The 23175-nt window shown below is 34.5% G+C and overlaps 1 long non-coding RNA gene across 1 annotated transcript; it reads left to right on the top strand.

Moving 5' to 3' along the window:
• Window positions 1-239: 239 nt before the first annotated feature.
• On the top strand, window positions 240-22513 carry LOC118166945. Its single transcript, XR_004750829.1, has 3 exons — window positions 240-523; window positions 1192-1225; window positions 22494-22513. It is a non-coding gene; the product is annotated as an uncharacterized LOC118166945 (long non-coding RNA).
• Window positions 22514-23175: the final 662 nt, after the last annotated feature.

Raw genomic sequence — 23175 nt, 5'->3', positions numbered from 1 at the left:
ACTCAGCAATCCTTGATCTTGCCTACCGTGAGGTTTCAGTAATACCCAGCTTTTCTTTTGTATCATTGCTGGTAAAAGTGAGCATAAATTCCCAATGCTATTCAGCTGCTCCTTCCAGGGATCCAAGACCCTTTCTAATCCGTGTCAGTTGCGTAATCTTGGCTCCGACTGCTGACAAAATTGCTAAATTGTGAGGAACAATTGTGAGAGACTATAAAAGAGATCCAGAGTTAGAGGAAGGAAAAAAAAAAAAAAAAAAAAAAGAAAAAAAGGAAAATTGCAGGCTGAGATTGGGCTGATTCTAGTTTTAGGGTTAAAGAGCAAAAATAGTAACATAGAAATACTTAAAATCCCAGCTGAAAGCACTAGGGACTTAATGGAATATGGTTATATAGCAGTAGTAAGGCTGTGTTGTTGCAAACAATGAAAGTAATACTTATCTCCCTTACTTTTGCTTTTTTATTCTCCAAGGATTTTTTTCTGAGTGTTTTACAAGCATCGTGGCTGTTCTAATTTTCTCATGGTAACTTGTTAAACTTCAGCCATTTTTTACATGTGTTAACCTTGTTATTATTTCTTTATATTTTGAAGTTGCATCCATATCCTGCTCAACCTGTCTCTTGGTTTGTGGTGGGAAGCCTAACAAAGTGACTGAAGCAGTGATGTATGGTGTATTTTAGTAGAGCTATCAGCTTTTATTATTTAAGTACAGAAAGCAATGTATACTGGATGTGCCTACAGAGATGTGGTGTGTCAAGGTGTGGTATTTTTCATTTCATGACAGCAAAAAGGCTTTTCTGGATTTCATTGCTTTTAGACAAATCAGTTGATATATTGATAAATGTTTTTGTTTATTTCTGGTCCTTTTGGGGTCTGAGTGATACTTGAAACTGATATTTGTAGGTCATTCTCTGAGTTCATGCCTTCTAAATGGCATTGCTGTTCTGATTAGCTGTGTACTTAACAAACCTAATGTAGATGTAAAAAGCTTAAATTTTCTTAAAAGCTTGTAAAAAATTGATAGAACAATTTTGTTAGCATGATTCAAATCTCCCTTTCATCCTTTGTGTTCTATTGGTTTAATCTTAGTGTAATTTTATTAGTCATGGTTAGCCAGTCAAATTAATTCTTGAAATTACTTCTTGAAAGCAAATGAGTGCTTTAACAAAACTACTTTTTCTTTATTTCTAGTAAATGAATGCCTGTCCCAAGACAGTATCTACAGGTAAGAATCTGTAATTGTAACTTATTGAGTAGTAGTTGCTATTGGTAGTTGTATATTGAGATAAACCACAGTGTTAGTTTGTAAGTGTAAGAAAAATAGTAAGAGTTAATGTAGTGAACTTGAATTCTGTCCTGAAACAGTCTAACTGCTACATCCTTCAAATCAAAGGAAGGTGTCTTTATCTGAACCTAGAATATTACAGTCTTTCTTTTAGAGGAATGATGGCAACAGTATTGATAGTTTTCCAGTCTCTCTTAACGGTGTAATTTAATGATGATGCTTTCTTGTGGGGCCTTGACTGACATTCAGGCATGCATGAGTGGGTGTGACAGTGCATATCCTGAAAGGGGGGGGGGTGGGGGGGGGTTCATGTTGTTTATACGTTAGGAATAGCAGTCTTTAACTTCTGCATAGACAGGTATTACAGATTCATTGTTTCTCTGTATTGCATAAAGCACCATGTTTCTTGTTTGTTTGATTTTCTACTAATATGCAAGTATATTTATTTCTTTCTAGTACCTGGTTAAACAAGCACTGATTGTGAGCTTGTTCAAACAGGCTGAGGCAGGTTAAGAAGTCTGATGTATCACAGTTATCCAACATCACCTTTGTCTTACTGAAAAAGACATAAGTCAATACATTACAAATAGCAATGACATCATATTGCTTAAACTCTGAACTGATTAGTCTGAGTTCATGTGATCCTTAGTATTAAGGTGCACCAAAACAAGCTAACATAGTGGAACATGCTGTAGGAACTTTGAAAACACTGCTGTTGCAGTAAATCTTGTAGCACTTACTTGTTCCTGTTATCCTTTTAGGAAAGGTCTTTGTGGTTGCCTTTATGACAGAAAAAAAAATCTGTAAAAACTAGGCTTCAGAACATAGTACTTGTGTTTTACTGTGTAGTTCTTGTGAGATGAGTCACTAAATCAGTTAATGCAGTCATATAGTCACTTGTTTATGGTTGAACAGGCTCAAGTTAAAAATACTTTAACTATATGAATGCTTAGATAAGGGGAATGACATAATTGGCAACAACTCCCAGGTTTCTTTAAAAACAGGCATTATTTTAAGTTTTATAATACACCTTTTTTAATTGGGGGTCTCAGGTGCTATGTCAATTATGTCATGCTCCCTGAAATCCTCAACAGTAACTTCAATAGTCTTCAATAGTAATCTATTGTCATAGGAGAGCTAATCAACTAAACATTCCTCTGCTGCTAAATACAGCCAACAAGCTGCTTATGAGTCAAGACTCTGGAAGATAATTCTGCTGCATATCAGTATAAACTTTATTAGCTAGCTGTCATGTTCCGTGTGTGAACAAATACTAGTATCTTTGGTCTTTCTTTTTTGCATTCTATGTTAACATTCTGGTGAGCCATGTTTTCAGTAGTCTGTAGTAAGCTTATATTTGTTAAGGACTGCAATCGTCGTGCAATCATTCTGGAGTATAATGCACAGTAAGCTTGAAAATTTACAGTGCTATATCCATGGCTACTTATTAATTAGCCTTTCAAATGTTCATGAATCTAATTCCCATACAGAGCAGCAGTTCAGGGCAAGTTACTGGATAAACACAGTGATTATCTGTAACCAGAAGCTACATAATTTTATAGCACTTCTGAAAGTCTTTGGATTTTGTTGCACTTTTCTTAGGGTGGAATGCTGCATTGTAAACTCATACTTTTAAATTAAGGGACATGAGATATGAGTGCTACTTAGCCTCTTTATAGAGACTGAAATTAATTTCTGCCTATTACAGTATGGAAAAATGAACTTTTTTCTTTTGTCATTTATTTCTGTATTTCCTGCAATAGTATCTGTTAATCTTCAAAAATAAAGTAGAAAAGGTGCTCATTGTCAACTGCTTGGTAGAATTCCTTAAATCTAATACCAACTTTGAAAGATAAGTGATCACTCAAGTATGCCCAATGCTCACACTTCTGTGTTTTTTTTTTTTTTTTTTTTTTTATATATATATAAAGTAAACTATCATAATAAGAAGCTTGCTATCATCTCAGATTAGTGGATCAAGAGCACTCTACAGCTAAGCAGCTGTACACTTGGTTGAGATAAAGGAAACCATCTTTGTTTATTTATAACATGCTCTGGAGAATGTTATAATGCTTTTTTTCCTGCATAGTAGTGCATAGCCAGTAGCCATGAGCAAACTAACAGCCTGATGGATATCAAATGAGGAAAAAAAAAAAAAAATGTTGGCAACCTGTTTCAAGTCTGGCTTTAGAGTTTACATTTGTTGGAGATGTATTGAGCTGTTTCTTTCAAGAGCTATTAAAATTTCTCCGGTGTGAAGTAAAACTTACTTCACTTCAGAAATATGTCTGTGCTGACTCATCAGTGGGGCAGAACTGTTCCATCATTTAGATCTGGTTGTTATAACATATGCTCAGTTCACAGCAGCTGTAAGCTTTCCAAACTGTGATGAAAGATGAGAGAAGGAACAGTAGGAGAATGGGAGAACCTAATCTTTGGAGGTTTAGGGATCTTTTGAATGTGGGCTTCCCACAGCTCCCTTGCTTAGAAAAAAAAATTGATATTGCTCGGCAACCCCTGGCTGCAGTTCTCAGCTTCTCCTGGTTTTGGCTGCTCCTGGCATTGCTCATTTAGTCAAGGAATTCACTGTATTGTGTCTTTAATGAAGCCAGTTTTCTTGTGAAATGACAGCACAGCACCATTATACAGTTTTCATGTAACTGTCACACCAAATGCATTCAGGTAGTGTCACAGTAATAAGAACATCATTGTAAGGGGAAACCAGGGAGGTACCTTATTTTTTTGGGGGGTGGAGGGTGTCGGGGGGGGGGGGGTGTCAAAAATTAAATGTCAAATGTCACAAGCACATGCTGGACCTATGTGAATAATAAAGCTATGAATAATAATAAAACAAGTCTTTATGAAAAGAGAAGGTGTATGGATTTTACAGAATTTTTCCTGGGATTGTGTGCTTTTTTGTGTATTTTTACTTTTAGCTGAGTACGTCAGAATGTAAAAAGTGCTTTCTTAGTAGATAAACTTAACATTATGAAAAATAACAAGTTTACCACATGGTCTGCAGAAAACAGGAAACAGCTTTTTGTCATACTTCCTTTTTTGAAGGAATGCTTCATCATGACACTACTGAATATTAAACATTAATTTGTCAGCTCTGGCCAACACCCAGTTTTGCACACTGAAGTAAATAGGTACAAGCAAACTGGTTTCAGCTGCTAGAATGGCAAATGCCTTTTTCCCCCATCAGAATAAAGTTATTCAGTTGATCTTTGTGCATCTACAGGAAATAAAGGAAACTTTGAGTAGTACCAGTTATCTTTGTACAAATTTAAGAATTGCTGTTTACTGGATCTTCAGGTAATGACACCTTATAAGAAAAGGTTAAGTGCTCTATTTACTGCAGGATCACTGAATGTTGTTTTTTTAATAACAGCTAAAACAGCAAAATAAATGTCACTTAGCATCAGTTTTATTTTAAAACACTGAAGTGACTCCTTTGTAAAAACACTCTACTTAAAACAGTGTATTTAAGTTGTCTGACAAGTGTAAGTTCACAGAATGCTTCTGTTAAAAGAAACACAGGTTTCTTCAGTCAGTTAACGCACTTTGTGCCATGCCTACTTTTCAGTTTGAAATGTTTTAGATATTGAATACCAGCAGTTGAGAGCTTCTGACTCTGTGACGTATACGTTCACTTACGTATGCATGGTAAGACTTCTATCTGATTTAATTTGTGCGTCTCTGAAGTAAAGGATATTGTTTTAACTTGTATTTGGCAGCAGTGGTATAGCAATCATTAATAACAGGTTTCCTTAATGAGTCTTGCTTGTACCTACAAATGAGTAGAGTGAAAGGGAGGTAGCTAGCATTTACTGTCAGTACCCTTTAAACACTGAGTGATGACTAGTATGTTAATTAAAACTTGAGTGAATGCAGCTAATCATGTCCTGTTTTATATTTCTGGAGCTGAAACACAGACAAGTCTGACTCATCATGAACACTCCAAAAAAGCTATTAAAGGAAGCTGCATTAGACCCATTTGTGTGTGGAATTCCTAAAGAACTTGTTTGGTGGGGGTGAGGGGGAATGCACAGCTTCCAGAAGAGATTTTGAAGGCATAATGGTATTTATTAAAAAAAAAAAGGTACTCTAAAAATACAACATTCAACAAATGGAAAACATTTTCTTTATTAGAAAACAAGATGTACATGTATTTTATTTCTACTTTTCTGAATGCTCTGCTTAATTTAATTCATTTTCACATTAAGACTAAACAAATACTTTTCTCTGCTTTGAAAACAAGTGTGCACGCATGCTTCATTCTGCATTGGCTTTTTATAGATAAGGCTTTTATTTCCCAGACCTCATTAAGCAGTCAGTTGAGCAAGCTAAATGTATTCCAAGTAGTAATGGATACTTACTCCATGTAAGTACAAGATTATGAGATACTGAAATGCTGAGTACTTAACTGGGATGGTATCATTTATATTACAAATAAATCCATCAGGTAAATAATGCATGTGTTTAAAATAGCAACATATCTCCTAGCTGTTAATAGTGTAGTTCTGCGTTACTAGATTTTTTTTTCTACTTCAAGCCTTGTATCTTCAATTCTATCTCTCTCAGACGATCTTAGCCTTTTCAGAAAATAAATGCCTATTGTAAGATTTTTTTTTTTTTAAAGTCTGAATAGAAAATAGGCAGAGAGCTTTCATCAGAATATTTGTGAAATTCAAGTGCATTAGTTTACGCACATTGTGTTTTTGTTTTGTAACATTCTAGGTTGCTATGATGCTTAGATAATATTGCAAAACTTGCCTTGTTTTCTTCAAGTTCACACTGCAGTTGTTCAAATATAAGCAAGCTTAGATTTAAATAAGTCTTGCTTTGAGAACTTAAATGTCACTAAAATTACAACAAAACAAAGGACATAAAAGTAAAATTAATTCTATGAGCAGCAGAGTTAGTGGAGACTGGCTTCCTTAAATGTGTCATCTTCACATACTAATATCCAAAGTATAAACTTTGCAACTTTGTAAGGTTTTGAAGGCTTATGAACCTTTTGAAAGGTATAAACTTTGAGGCATAAAGGATAAACTTATGCTATTGCTTTTTCCTTTCAATTACAATTTACCATGGCTCTTTTCACAATCTTGCTGACTATTTTCAAAGACATTGTAAAAGTTGTCTTCTGAGATTTTTCTTTAAATTGAAATGAGGATTTTAAAAAATATGGAAGAAGAAGAACACAAGTTCTTCCTTTGTAATACTAGTAGTTCAGAAACTTAGGTAAGGAAGTTCTTGCTGATAGTAATCCTGGTCTGGCAGAATCAGCAAACGGTTTGTAACATAAATTGGATGGGTTTCTACTGTCTTATGTTATCTGCTTATAATGGTGTTTTCTAACTAATTAAGGATAACTTCTTATGTTTTTTACGAAAACAAAACTTTTGTGGAGCGCTTAATAAGCAGTAGTAACACTAAGATATCACAAGGAATATTGAAGATAGTGTTCATGTTGCTATCTGAAGCACATTGTCACTTATTTTTCTCATAGTGATCCGAGAACTTTTCTCTGGATTCTCTCATTAATATTATTGAATGTACTGAGTCAACAATAATAATGCATTTATTTATTTTGCCCTCACTTTTTTTAATTAGGTTCGGTATACAATCCCAATATGACTTGGGTACTTCATCATAATCAAAGATTTATAATAATGTCCTGAAATACAGAGCCATAAATGGACATGAGAAATGAATCAACTCACCTGTGTTTTGTAATTCATGGGACAGTGAGGGCATTTCATAATATGTGAAGAGAGAATGGATGACCTTGGTGTTTGCCATAAGTACATCAATGAGGCCTTGAGATACTGTCCCAGTCAGTGCATTGTCTGCTTTTTAAAAAAGCATGAGAGAAATCAACTGCGTCGGATCAATGTGGGAGGGGGAGAATGGGACAGAGGGGGTAGGTGACACATTCCATTTAAAGAATAATTGTTCTGTAATAAAATAATGAAAATAAAGAATGTATTTCCAAGTCAATCTTTTTGTTGGTGAGGTTATTATTTTTTTAATTTAAAGTTCAATTTTTGATTGACTTTATATTTGAAAAGCCAAATTCAAACCCTTGGAAGAAGAGCTTGTATACCAGTAAACAAATTCTGTTTTCTAAAAGTATCACGTGTACATGCATGTTCATATGAATCACCTTTCATTTTCCCTTCCATTTCCCTTTCCCTTTATGTTTTCTTTGATCTTATAAGTATACTTCTGTGTATATCTTGGACTTGTTTATATCTTCATGTCACTGTGGCTACTACAATAAGAAAAATTAATACCTGAAAATGAAAATTGCTGCACTAGATGAATCCCTGAACCATATTGACTAGATAATTTCTCTTTAAAATAATTAGTTTTCATAGTGATAAATATACTGGCTATTATGACTGAAAATAATAAAGGTATTTCTTCTGCAGTCACTGACTAAATATCTTTCTTCTCTTGACTATGTCTAGTTCTTGGTAACTGTTAAGGCTCAGGTAGGACATTGTAATACTTCTGAAAGAAAACAAGCTTTATTATTTCACAGCTTCACTTTTAATCTTTGTTATTTTTCTTTATTTCCAATTTTGAATTGGTATCAATGAGCCCAAGTGTTTTTGATAACTAAGTCTGAGTCAAGCATGTTGAATTGCTTTCCCTGAGTGTTCTTTGAATACTCGCTCCATAGCTGCATCTTCCAAGATTAGGTCTCTCATATTACTTAAGTTTCATAGTTGTTTTGAAACAATGAAGATGTGCCTATTTGCTGCTTCTGGTGCCTGGAACATGAGGCTCTTAGAATACAACAAATGATGTGCAAATACTAGAATTGTCTTACTTTGTGTAAGTAGTCACATGATTTAAAAAAGAAAAACAGAACTGCTTATTCAAAAACAAGCTACACAGATAATATGTCTGCATACTGAGACATGGTTGCCGAAGTTCATTTGTTGGTATCTTCTACTGCACCCCAAAATAATGTTGTCTATCCATTGCCTATTTGAGTAAGATAGGTGTGGATGGATATCACTACTGAAAAGTAATATTTTCTTTGACAGTAAATTTGGTACAAAAAAAATGTTGTAGAATAGTTACTGTGTATAGATGCTTGACTGACAGTTTTAGGTAGTGAATAACCACGCTGATCAAGTTATTGCAGAGTGCCTCGTACTTCATAGGGTAGTGGTAAGTATCTGTTTTGTAGGCAGTAGTTCTAGAGATGTTTAAAGTGACACTGAATAAGATTACCTTTGCAAATGGCTACCTCAATACAAGTAATTATCACTGACAGAAACTGGATGATGTGATCTCTGTTTAAATTTTTTGTACTTGCAGGCTAGCTCATTTTATTTGAATAAATTTCTTCCCCAGCTGATCAAATGTTTTCAAATGCTAGCTTGTATTTGCGTGTGTGTTGTTAGGATAACAATACTTTAATGACATGGGAATAGGTGAAAATTAAAAAAAAAAAATAACACTTTTGATTGCACTCATTGGATCACTAACTTGAATTAGATATAGTGGATGATTTATACTTACATATCATACATTTATAATTTGCAATGAAAAAAACTTCCCAGCTGCTATAGTTTTTGAAAACAGTTCTCTTAGCCATATGGAAATGCAAATTGCAAATTCAGCGCACAACAGAGTCATCCCTTGGAACAGAGCAACCAATTGCATTAAGCAACCACAATTAATATGCTTAAAACTCCTACAAAGGAGCTTTATATTTAGCTTCAAAGAGCAAGTAAAAATAATTTTGCAGTTATGAACTGTGGATTACTTAGCAGTATTTCACTATACACAGGATTTTCTTATGGTTTACCTAGGATCATAATGTTAACTATGGCTGCTTCAGGTCGAAGGACTCAGAAGCAATGATGGACATCTTAATCGTTATTTTACATGCGAAATAACTTCTGATCTTTAACATTTTCTGATCTGCCTTATACTAAGAAAGGAATGTTTCCACCCAACTGGAGCTAGTCCCACAGCTGTGGCAGGCTAATTTAATTCTAGTTATTTCCTCAGAAATGGAAGAGGCCAACAGTGCAAAGAGTCTCATTCTGTGCTAATATCAGAAGATTTTCAAATAGTAATTTATTTTATTAGCTAATTAATAAATAACTAATTTAAAAAAAAACAAAAACTGCAAAGCAGACAAAAACAATGTGACCTTTCTAATACGTTAACTTGCTCTGCAGTCTGAAAAATTAGGTGATGTTTCCTTGGACATCATTTACTTGTGGAGGTTGGCCCCAAAGTTAGGGCATACAGACCTAGCATTTGCTGTTTCTCCAGATGAAAACTGATTCACAGTTGAGAGTGCCAACTATATCTACTCAGCTTTGTTCCATGCCGGATTTTTCAGTTTTATTTAATGTTGTTAGATGTTGCTCTATACATAAAACATTGAAATGCAAACAGGGTACTATTGCTGTACTAATAATTCTGTGAAATAGAATTTTCACTGATTTTTTCCTTTTCATGAACATCCTAGAAAGCACCAAGTGCTTCCAGGTTCTGGCAGTATTTCAAAATAGGGAAATAAATACACTTTTAATAAGAATATTCTGAGGAAAAATTCAGATGTTCCCTAACAAGTGGCAGTAATATTGTAGCAAATGTTACTGATGTGAATAATTTCAGAAAGAGATGTTCTCTATTAAAGAATGAATTGCCATAAACATGATTCAAGGTGATAAATGTGAATTCATTTTCAGTTTGTTTAATCATGTCAGAATCCTGTTAATTATGGAAGATAACTTTGATATTCAGTTGTTTATGTTAGAAACTCCAAAATCTGTGATCCAAACTTAAAATTGCCTCTGCAATTTGTCTTTATGAATTTACCATTATAGTCCAATGATTTTATGTAATTACATTTTTGCCTATTTTGTGCAGTGAAACTTTATTTTAAACCTTACTAGAAATTGTTGTGCTTAAGAAATAGTGTGTTCCAGCAAGTAATGGGAACATAATGTAATTAAATGAAGAAACACTTTTATCTTTCTGAAGATAAGAGTAGAAATGAGTCACAAATGGAACCAGTCAATGGTATGGGATAGCATTGCCTTTAGGTATTTGTAAAGTCAACAAGGTAATCAAAGATGAAGCAGAAACTGAAATTAAAAAAATAATATAGAAATGGTGTCTGACACTTGGAGATTGCTAAATCATTACAGTTAGAATGTGTCACAAACCTGCTGTAAGATACAAAGTACAATTTTGACAAGGTTATATATTTTTGAAGGGAGGTACAAGTGGGTAACACAAACATCTGTATTGGAGAGGCAGGAGTGTGTTTTATGTTTTGCCCGCATATATTTATCTTCCACCCAAAGAACGTTAATTTCTGTTGAAGAAATTCTGATTTTGACCTCTATCAGCATGAAATGGAAGTCCAGTTTATATGCAGGGTGAAATCTATTTTGGAAATAGGCACAAGTCAGAAGACTGTCTTCTGTACTGAAATCAGGTGTTGGTACAAGCTGTGTAAAGACAGTGCAATGTATTCTCTTACAGCTTTTCTAATCGAGAAAAGACATTTTCATAGTCACCACCTAAATCTCCTTACTTGCAATTCTTTCTTTGTATTGTCTGAGTTTGTAAGGGACTTAAGATACATAGTGTGCTATTGACATGTTTGAATATATAGATACTTAATCATCTCTATTCCAGTTGCATGATTCCATGGTTTATTTTAATTATTGATGTTTTGTCTGTTATTTAGTGGCTAGGGGCAAAATGAAAAACTTGTGGAATGCTCTCTACAAAATGCCTCAAATTAGTATATGTGCATGAAAGTTAATCTCAAAAAGCAGAGGTATCTTAAGAGTACGAAATTATATAAATGCTGGTTATTAGGGTGACAGAGAATATTAGATAGGTTTAATAAAGAGAGGTATATAGCGTCATGGTCATGATACTTCCCTTACTTAATCAAAACAGACTCACTCACTGAAGTAGTGTAAAAGCTGTTCTTACAAAACAGCTGAGCTCTCTGCAGCACAGAACTGCATAAAGAAATAAATCATAAGTTGGGAAGTTAGATTATCATAATTTATCATAGTTTTCATGCCTCTCCCTCAAGTTTTCCAGTTTTTAATGTCCAGACCTTGGAACTTTCCAAACATCAGGGGAACATAAATTTAAATACCAAGTAGGATGTTTATTTTTGTTTACTTTTACATGTATAAATCCAGGACATATTTGTGCAAGTCTTGGTGTGCTATTATGGACCATCAAACTGCCATGCTATTTCCTGAGTCTGTAGAGAAGATATTGATGTTAACAGTGATTTACAGATAACATTGTGATTTACGTCCCCAGGAGCTTTGTTAGAGAGGAAGTGATTGTGAAACAGGAAACCGGGCATTGTATAAGAACATCCATAAGTAAGTCACTGGAGAAAAAAGCTACAAAGAATAATTTATGAAATATATTGCTCTTTTTTTGTATAAAAATATTTCTCTTTGTGTGCAGCCAGATGTTCTAATTGTTGATAGTAATACAAGTGACTAATTTGATTTAAACCTGACTTTTTAATTGAACCTTAGCACTCAAGAGGAAGAAAAAGAAATCACTAACAGAATACTAACAGACGTAGCAATACTTTGTTGTGATTAGGGTTTGGTGATCTTTTCTGGATTGAAAAAACTTTGAAGCCAAGGAGAGAAAGAAATGAATGTGAACAAAAGAAATGTTCAAACTTTTGTAAGCATATCATTGTGTCTTGTATTCACAAGTTCATACATGTTTGGCGTTAGTAATCTGGAGTAAGTATCATGATGTTTTGCCCTATAATGAAATCTAGTAAAAAGCCATGTGCAAAAGCTGTTTTATGTTGTGTCTAGAACTAACCTCACTTTATATAATCAGAATGAAAAGATTGTACGTGTCTTATTTTTTCCTACCTTTTTTAATGGTTTAGCATATATGTGTATATATGCTAAACATATTGATCTGAACACTGGAAAACACTTAATTTGCTTTACCTTGATCACCTTCTTGACTAGTTTCACTAAATAACAGTATTACTGTATAATTATGCTGGCTTCTTAGTTGCTGATAGAATTAACATTGACTGCTTAGTGCTTTCTTTGTGTGTTATGATAGCTTTGCCAGGTAACAGTTGTATTGTGCTAACTTGTGTGTGTGTTGGGGCTGTTCTATCGTAAAATTCTATAAAATACATGTTTCACTAAGACACATTAATCATAGAATTAATCTTGTTAGTCTAGAAGTTCAAATACTGGAAAAAGCTCTCTGTCATTATCAAAACTTGACTGCAGTTGCATTTAAATTATTTCTGGAGTTGCACTTTTACTGAATTCTTCTGACGACTTTCTAATCTTTTCAAAATGGATTTACTGAATTCAGAAAAATGTGCATCTCTACTTGGTAAAGTAAAATATCTGATTTTATTCACTGTGTTTCACTTAGATGTACATGATAACTGAAGTAACCTGCAATTGTAATATCTCAGCTAAATTCATCATATGTGTGGCCTTGCTGAGCTACAACCAACCTGTGGCTACTTGTTGAGAATGGTTATTCTGCCTTAACTTTCTTTCAGACTTTTAGACAGTACTAAGAGCCATGTAAATACACAGAAATATCCACACTATTATCCATTAGTAGAAAAGTTCTTTAGCTCAATACAAGTGGTATTAAGGAGACTGAAGTAATAGTATGATTGATTTAAAACAAGTTTTGCAAATAGTAAGAAAAATTGATCTTGAAGATTTCCCACTTAAGCTTTTCCTGTGTAGTTAATTATACCTCAGAAAAAAAAACAATGTGTGTTGTGGAAATAACCCTTTCATTTCTCTTTCACAAAAGGGTGGCACACTGGAGGTTTGTGATTTCAATTGTTGAACTTAAGTATCTAGAGTTCCATTATTCTTCTAAGGTATGACTCATTCAGTATTAGAAAGCAATACCTCTACATAAGAAGAAAATTATTGACAGAGATATTGCTGAATTTAGTGTTTTAATTGTGCTGTACCTGAACACATTCATTAAAGTTAATATACAAAAGCTTTTTTTCCTATGACTTCCTAGGACTTGTACATTGTACCATATAAGGTGATAGGATGAAGAGCAAGATGTTCTTGAGCTGCATAATTTCCACATCCAGTTATTATGGAAAGAATAAAACAACAAATTAACTGAAGCTAGGTAATTTAAAAATCTCATGTGACAAATACTGGTTTCTTTATGGCATGTGATGTGAGCAATCTGTTTGAATTCATTCTTCCCATAACTATAAGCAAAAAAAATCCATTTCTTTTTGCCCAAATTCTCTAACTCTTCTTCATATTCTTCCTAATGGCATACAAGCTGAACGGAATCCTTAAGTAGTTCTAAGGATGACAGTCATAGCAATGCATGAAAAGGAACTGGAAACTCTTCTGCTTACATTGCTTGAAAGTTTGGGGTGGGGGTGGGTGTAGGGTTGATAGCTTAGTTACTAAACTGGTGAACAGATGAAATGTGGTCACTGGGGAGTAGAACATACTCAGATAAGTATATGCACTTTGATTTGAGAATACAGCGTTTTTCCTTGGGTGACTACGCAGAACAAACAGCCTATTAAAACTCTTGGGAAAACTGCTGTTAAGAAAACAGCAAGCAGTTTGCAAGGGAAGCTAGCCTTATTTAAAAATCTAAGAAGGGAGAGTAAAATGAGTGAAAACTCAAAATGAAAATCCAAAGATGATCTTGTATACTCAACTGAAGCTACCAAACTAATTGCTAAGCAGCTGAGGATAGATGCATTTTCATACAAATGTCAGATGGATGTTTCTAGTCAATGTCAGGCTGAAGATTGCCAGCCAATTCCATATATTCGAAGGGATACATTTCCTTTTTTTTTTTTTGTTTATTCTCCTCTTCCTCTTCTCTTGAGAATGGAAGAAGAACTATTATTTTCAAAGACAGAATGTTACCAAGACAATATTATAATGAGAAAAATGCTTAGCCCTTATCTAAACTCATTAAGCCTGTCTGAAATTAAATGTGCTTGTTTTACAGACTGAAAAGGTGAAGGCATAACTACACAAATAATTGTTGCCTGAGAGCAAGCTGTACGGCAATTCCTATTTAATAAATATACCAATATTTATGGAGGGAAGGGTTAACAGAGTAATAAAGAAAGGCTCACCTGTCTGATCTGAAGTTGGTTAGAGAAAACTATAGATAACTTTGTCTCTCCTTGCTGTTTGGAGCTCTGGAACAGCAGAATACATAAATTGTTATTCTGTTGTGAGTGGTGGACTGTTTAGACACTTTTATTTGAAGGAAAAAGCAAATGAAATTAGCAGGATAATCAATTGTAGAGAATAAAAGTTATTATTTAAGTTGGTACAGCTCTTTCGAGTGTTCCCAAACAAGAAACTGTAGAGTTCTGATGTTGGTTGCAGGAATGAATGCAAAACAAAAATTTTCAGTTGCACCAGATTAGAAGGAGGTTTTAACGCTGAAATCTGTTTTTGTTAGATTGTTGGTGCTCCCCACTTCCCTGCCCCCAGCTACTTATCTAGGCATTGAATATTAGTCTTTCTGGGATTTCTGGGAAAGTGAAAGCTGTAGGAATAATTCAGATTTGCTTATCAAAAGATAGGGCACTATCCTCAACTTGACTTCTGTTCTTGAATTGTGTTGCTTTTTACAAGTATGACAGCTTGATGGCATGGTAGTGTTCAATACTGGAATGATTTTAGGACAGTGGTAAGAGCCTTGAGGTAGCAACATTTGTTCAGCTGTTCAAGCTGCTCCCCTCTCCCCTCTCCCCCCCCCCCCCCCCGCCCCCCCAAACTTCTACTGCTGTGTGGGAACTCTAGTGGTTTTCCTATTGAGTGAATGCACCTTCTTAAGGCTGTTAACAGACACTCATGTTTGCTTTTGTATCGGCCTGTGATAAGAGCTTTGGAATGAGTGAAATGAAACTGCGATCCCTTGTGTAACTTTTCTATATCTATTTAAGCTTATTAATTTTTATGTACCTAAAGAGAAAAAAAAATCTTTTGTGGCGTTTTAAATTTTGGACGAAAGAAAGTAAAACAAATGGGAAGTTTCATCCGGGCAATTGTTTTAGTTTAACTTCTTTTTACCAGAGCTAAACGACAAGAAGGCAAATATGTTAAACTATATTACGTATGGAAGATGGAAGGATCAGGGAAGAATTAAGCTTTATAACTTCAGGAAAAGAAATATCCCCTTCTCTCTTAATCTGAATTAAAATATTAATGCCAAAATTAAAAACCCCTTGCAGAATCATCACTTATGTGCATCATGCCTTCCTCCTGCAGCAGTACTTCAGCAGGCTCCAACAATAAACATCACTTGATGAGAGAACTACAGAATTCTTCAGTGGTTTCAGTATCTATACTTTCCTGTATAAGTCATAGCTTTGAAAAGCATATTTGGGAAAGTACTTGTTGGAGCTGAATCATAAAACGTTCTTACATGTGGTGGTGAATTATGCTAACATTTTAATGTTAAATTTGGGGATGTGCTGCTGCCCTCTACTGTCTGATCTACAGGGAGTAGGTTGTTTTATCTAGTGAAGCATGCAACAAAAATATTCTAAAAAGAGCAGCCTACGCTTAGGAGCAAGGTAAGAAGGTTCATATTAGTCTCCTCCACAGGAAGGATTAAATCCTTTACCTACATCATAAAATCACTTTCTTTTGTAAAGTGACTAAAATTACATCTTTCAGTTTTGGGAAAGTGAAAGGACCCATTAATATTTTAAGCCATTTCATGTCTGCTAGTAACATTGATACTAAGTATTAGCAGTATAAACACAGAGAGCATGCAATAAAGTATTTGAATTTTGCAGGGAATACTTTCATCCAATGTAGAATCCATGAACCATATTAGCCTCTGAATGGTAGATATTAAAAACTTATCTTTCAGCTTAATTTTGTAATAAAAGAGAGTCTAAATGCTCCTTTAATTTCAAAGAAGAACTTCAGAATATAAATCTCATTCTCTGACTTAGTGCAAAAACACACAAGTTTTTTTTCCCCCACTATTTTGAGTCTAAAATTGGGTGACAAGAACACTATAACCTAGTACATACAGGTGTATCTTATGTTTGTTAGATTTTATTACTTCTAGTAATGTGCAGTTGGTACTAAATATTGACACCTGTTTGTTGCTTTCAATTTAAATAAAGATCTTTGTAAGAGAAGAAAGACATCAGGAAAAACAAAATAATTTTCTTATTTTGCATTTACAGGCTTCCTTTTCTGTATTTATATGGTTGCTTGATACATTAGCAGCCTTAACTATGTTTTTGTTTTGTTTTGTTTTACAGGAAGACATGATGATTTAGAATGAGCTGTGTGAAGAGTTACTGCCAGTGTGTCTGTGCATGTACACGTGTAAGTGCATGTACACGTGTAAATCCATTTCCAGATTACAATTTTGTCCTTTCTAATTGTCTGGAATTCTGGGGCGAACATTACTTTGTCTTGCAGGTAGGGTGGTGGTGGTGTTCACGTACATGCACACTGATGATCATCTACCATAAATCTGCAAAAATGATTAGGATTCAAAATGTTTACTTGAAGTAACTAACTGAAGACAGGAAAACAAATGGTAGCAAAAACTGATAATGTATTCTGTGAATAAATGTTAAAAGTAATGTAGGTGACTGATGTATTTGTTTGTAACGCAGAACAGAACATCCCAGCTTGAATTATTTCTAGATTTCTGCCAGGTTTTATAGATTAGATTTAGTTCCTTAATGTAAGACATTTTTAAACCCTCTGTTTTCTCTCAGTCCCTGGAGGTGTGACACTGCATTACATACTCATTCTGTTAGGCACGATGGGGAATTGCTAAAATACTTGGCATGAGGATAGGAATAGCTTTTCTTTCCCCAAGTTTAATTTAGAAATAGTTGTCATAGGAAAACTTGCATTAAAATAGGTATTACACATTTAAAAAAAAAAAAAAAAGGAATTTGGAATTGCTACTTCCACATTACAGTCTTATCCATAATGTACAGGGATGCTCCTGGGACATGGATCAGGTGCCTGTTGAAAATAGCCCTTTGGTCAAGTTAAAAAGCAGATGAATATTTTTTTTTTTCCCTTGCTGTACCAGATGGTACAAGTGTAAGACCTGATAACGCATAGCCCTGCACTTGCTGAAATAACACTGAACTTTCTTTTATAAATTTCTAGTATGTGAAATTGCAAAAGGAAGTTTGGCCAATCTATAAGTTGGCAGTACTCAAACCAAGAAAAAATAACATAGTTGCAGAAGTGCTGACTATTAACAGTCCTCCTTAATGGAGGAGAAAGTATTTTTGTCAAAGTTCTTGTCAGATTAGCAGAGCTATAGAAAAGCATTAGATCTTGCTATAAAGAAACTTTGGGTGAGAATGCCAAACCTGAGCTTGAAACATGTAGGGGGCATTGTGTACTTTGCATAAAAACTACATGGCCGTGTTAAAATTTTACTAGTAACACTTCGACTGCTTTGTGAGTTAACTCTAGAAATTGTAATTGTTAAAGCTGCTTCTTATGTCTATCTATAAAGTTTGGAGGCCTTAAAAAAATTCCTGAATGTGTTATGGAATTAATTATATAATGGAAATATATATATTCAATATGTATTAATAATTTACTCCTAATGTCTGAGGAGTTGAAGATTTAATGAAAACTGCTGATATTGTGGACTTAAGCAGCAATTATGTTCACAATGTGTTCATGGGGATGAGTTCAAAATGGAAATTTTGTCAATTCAGTTCTAGTAAATGGATGAGTTTTGCTGGATGAATTTATTTGGTAGCATGAAGTAATTTAAATTCTTAATTCACCCTAGTGGAACAAAACTTACTACAGTAACTGTCTTTCACTCAGATCATACTGATTTATATTTTATACCTTCCTTCCCTTCACTGTGACTCATCCTCTGTTACCCGCGTTAGGTAGCTCCTGAAACACGAAGTGGCTAATGAGTGAATAAATCCATATCAATAACATACTGTATTTTGAATTTCATTTCTGTTGAGGCTAGGAAAACATCTGTTCCAACACAAAATGTTGGCTACAGTTAGTATGTGCGAAGATACAATGAAAGTAATCTTCTGGCTTTCATCTCAGCTTTGGTGGACTACAGGGATAAGAGGCATGGTGTATGTGTTTGACCCTTTGATGACAAGCCTTACTGAGATTCTCAGAAAGGGGAGGCAGTGGAATAAGAATAACTGGAGAAGTTGCTTTTTGCTTAAAGCTTATTACTTGGTTTACATGTTAGTATTAGATAGCATGGGAAGAACAGTAAAAGTCACATCTTACTGCACAATCAGAGTTTAGCAAATGTTCTTTGGTTTCTGTAACTGCTCAGTTGTGCTTGAAAACTCCTTATTAAGGTCTGTCTTCAAAATGTTGCCTTCTCTTTTATTCAAGGCGTTAGCTGTGCTCAGTCATGTTAGAAAATAGGAGCATTGCTGGATACTTTGACTTTGCCCCTCTCCATTATTCAGCAGCCTACAAATGTTGACTTTAAATAAAGACAGTATAATCACTTATGCTATGGAACTATTAAATTGAGGGATCATTTGCCGCACAACTGACAATTTCTTCTAAAATCTTCATTTCCTTTGCTGCTACTTTTAAGAGAAATGTTGTCTAGTATTCCCTCTTTTTCAGTCCAAATAAAAAGATGTGATGTTTTTCTTGAAAGTTAATTTTTCTGTTCTACCATCTTTAGTGCAGGCCATCCAGTTCTCATGTTATCCTGTAGTTTTGATTTTCATCCTATTCCAGTACATAAAAGTGGAATCTTAACTGCTACTTTACTACTTTTAGCGGTAAACTTCAACATAGTTACTTCACTCTTCCAATGCGGTGTGAAAAACAGGTATGTATTTAATTAAGTCTTATTGGTTCTTCAGGGATTTTTATGGCCTGGAAGAAGCAATGAGATTGCTCTTTGGATAGAACTTTGGAACTAACTATGAGAGTTTTGGGGTAGCCTGCAGTCATAAATACACTTGCCAATTTAACTTTTGGACAAGTAAACATGCCTTTCATTTTGAGAGTGGTAAAATAATTCCTCTTCTCTTCTTACATAGCCTAATCTCTCTCCTATACCACCAAATGACAATCTCATACATTATTAATCCCCTTTAATGATAAGCTGTACAGAAAGTTCTGCTTGCTGCCAAGGTGTAAGATTATGAGAGCATTGCCTGTGGTTTGTGCTGTGATGCTTGACTCTCTAAGGAAAGCAGAGAAACTGTGGAAAGGTAACACTGGTTTTAGTTTAACACTTGATCTCTGCAAGCATTTAGAGGACAGAAAATTCTACAGGAAAAGTAAGGGATGCCTAAAAATTTCACCCAAAAGTAGCTGTTGTACTGTTCTGAGAGGACTTGCTTTGTGTAGTTAAGCATGGCATTTACCCTTTGCAAGCTGTTTTTTGTGCTATGAGAGTAGCTGGGAGAGTTTATCAATACTAGAGCTTCTGTAGTAAATCTGCTGAACTTGCTGGTGATTACTTGTAATCTTCCAAATAATTCTTGTAGTTTAGCAGGGATGAATGTTTCTAGTTTATGTTGTGTGTATGCTCCAGGTCATAACTTAAATGATTTGAAGGAGAAGAAGAGTGTACTTTGTTTAAGATTAACCAAACAAAATTTTGTGTGTCCTTCTGGTAAACAGTCTAGGACAAGCTGGTAAGTAGTGAGTTCACAACCCCAGGGAAGGTGCCTGCCTGGAGCAGAGGGCACAGTGGGACACCAGTCTAGTGGAAGAGAGGGATTAAAAAGCACTGTTTGAGATCTCTTTGTCAGCTGCTGGGATTTTCTGGAGCGGAGAAAACCATGTACCCAGCCATCTCCCCATGGGTAGAGAGGAGTGTCTGAAAAACCTCGTTCTGTGTTCTCTCATCTAGCAATTCTTAGCTTTTCTAAGTTTAGAATTTTCTTGTTTTAGTTCTTAATTTTTTGATATATATATAAATTTTAATAAAGTAACTGTAGTTCTTATTCTTTGGTGTGCTGGTGGAAATTGAAGGAGGAATTGCTAATGTATAGTAAGAGGTGGGTAAAATGGCAGGGAACTTTGGTTTTGTCATGAGGGAATCAGTGTTAATAAGTCAGATCAGTGATTTTTATTTAGTCAAAATAAAAATAACCAAAAAAAATATGTTTACGTGCTTTATCAGCTGTCATAAAATTTTGGAGAGAAAAAAAGGTTGCTTCCAAGCTTTCCAAGGGGAATATTTCAGAGGATTATTTTAACCTTTATAGCTTACAAAACCAATTGGCTTCTTTTTTCCTATAAAGTATTTTTTTTTGGCTGGGATTCTACTGCAGCAAAGCTTTAGATGTGAGGAAAAATAGCAGCTCTGAAGGAAATAACTGGAGTGCCTTCTAGTGGTTTTTGTTATAGATTACTCTTTACAAAAAAGAACTCATCTCTTCAAGTGAATCATATTCCAGATTTAATAAGCTCCCCCAAAAATCTTAGTATTGAACAACTAAAAGTGTATTTCTATGATATTTGCCCTTTAAGAAGCACAAGGCAGATCATACTAGTCGCTTAAGGTGGGGTGGTCGTGTAATCTTAAGAAAAGTCCTTTTGCCTGTTTCTATTTTTTTGGGTAGTGTATAGGCATCTACTGCTACATCAGGTTAATTTTAATTTTAAAATAAATGGCTCAGCTTTTTAATTCCTTTGGATAGTGTTAAAAAAAAAAGTGATAAAATCCTGAGGAAAGTAATGTGTTGTTAATCATTTTAAATTTGATTTGTGTCATCAGACAGCAGCAAAAGAGCACCTTATACAAAAGTAGTAAAGACATTGATATGAGAAAGTGTAGGGGATTTGAATGTTTGGTATTAAGTAAATAAACAGACCTAAATTGTTGCAACTCCATCATAATTTTTCTTGTTGTCATAGCAAGTCTTATTCTACACTTCTCTTCTGCTACTGCTTGTCAGTAGGAAATATTAAGATCTCTGTAAATAGATGCATATTTTACTGGGTTCTGACTTTAATGTACACACAGTATATTCTCCGGATGACTCATATAGTTCATCTTCATGGTGACAGAAAGGAAAGCCTATCATTATTACCATCAACAGCTTTATTATAACTTTCCAACTTTGTGTAACTTCTCATGATTGTTTTGTTTCCCATCAGGGACCAAAACTTACACTGGTGAGAGTGGAGAATTTTTTTTTCTCCTGTTAGAACGATAGGGCAGAAATGATAAGTTATATCCTGAAATCAGAACATGGTAGAAATGCTCTTATCTTCAGTAACAGTCCTAGAATTGACACTTTATTGGAAATTTATTTTGAAGGGAAAATGATGCTTCTGGAATTTGATGCAAATTATCTTCCCAAAATAGCATAATTATGTATGCAGAGATTTTAGTACTTCTTTCCTGTGTGCTGATACTTCAAATAAATAAAGAAGGACATTACAGCAGAGCAGAGTCAACTTCATTTGGAAGTTATATTAAAGGCAATTCTCTATGATAAAGATGTGGAGATACAGTTGAAGAGCTGTAGAGATTGCTACATTTCTAGCAGGGTAGGTTAAGGTGCACTTCACAAGAAGGTAACTAGTTGCAAAATTAACCCTTATGTAAGTTAGTAGAGAAGTTATGTAATGAGATCTTAGTTTTAATCTGGATAACAGCCTTGCCATGATGCTGAAGGAAACTGATAACTGAAGTATGACACAGATTGAGTTAAACGAAGGGATAAGCATGTACAGAGATGGCAGCGGTACTCAAGGGCACTGTAATATAGAGGGTGACAGAAGACTCTTGAATCAGCAAATTATGATCAAATTTTGTGAAGAAACTGTCTACTGGGAAAGCTTGATAACCTTCAGTCTGAAGTATTAGTGTACATAGGCTCTTAAATCTGTCATTTAACTTGAAAAGAAACAAGGCCGTTACGACTTACATTGACAAAGGTAAGTACCATGTGGAGGCAAAAGTCATGAGAGGTATTAAAAATGGTCTAGCTATTTACTAATACTGTAAAAATAACACTTATGACTAGAGGAAGAAAAGGAACTCCCACTGGTGTCAGAAGAGTCCTGTGTTAAAACATGGCTGTTACTGTTTGTAATTTTTTTCAATTCCTTTCAAATAATGTTTGTGATACCTTTGATAAAAGTAAAAGAATTATTTTGAATTTGTATGTTCACAGGCTTACTGATGTTAATGTCAATCTGATTACCTGTGTTTTCTTAGTCAGCATTGGTGAGTAACACAGCTAAATAGTTTGTAAGTTTGAACCTGGAAACAAAATTGCTTATATCTCATCAGGAATGATTTTTGTAAGCAAAAAAATATCACTAACTGAAGCTGATGGAGATTAAGTTAAAATGGATATGTCCCTTTGGGCAGTTACATTCTTTTTTGATGGTTTGTATTTCCCAGCAGCAAAAGCCTGTGGTGGTTATGAAACTCGGACATTTTAAAGGTCAAGAAGAATCACAATATGGTGAACTTGTCTTCTGCGGTGGTTTTGTTTCTATACACCAAACACTAGACTTCTGGCTTATAGGATTCTCTTCCTCGTCCTTGTGAGAAATAGAAATGAGGATTAACTGAAAACTCTGCTACTCAACTATATATACAAAGTTATTTTTTTACAACTCTGCATGCAGGGAAATTTTGGCTCTTTTATTTTTAGGGGGGGCCTTTTTATAAGTTCTTACTGTTTAATTGTACTGTGATTTTTTTTAAGATTCCATTTGAATTACTGACTTCATTCTGAAACTGAAATTTTGATTCTCTATATGACCCTACTGATCCTTATAAGAATAAGGAATAAATAATAGGTAAGGAGAAGAGACCATGCTTCCATTACTGTTTATGAGTGATAT

This window comes from Oxyura jamaicensis, chromosome 4, assembly GCF_011077185.1.
Source record: "Oxyura jamaicensis isolate SHBP4307 breed ruddy duck chromosome 4, BPBGC_Ojam_1.0, whole genome shotgun sequence".
NCBI classification, from domain to species: Eukaryota; Metazoa; Chordata; class Aves; order Anseriformes; family Anatidae; genus Oxyura; species Oxyura jamaicensis.
This window is presented reverse-complemented; position numbering and strand designations above follow the sequence as displayed.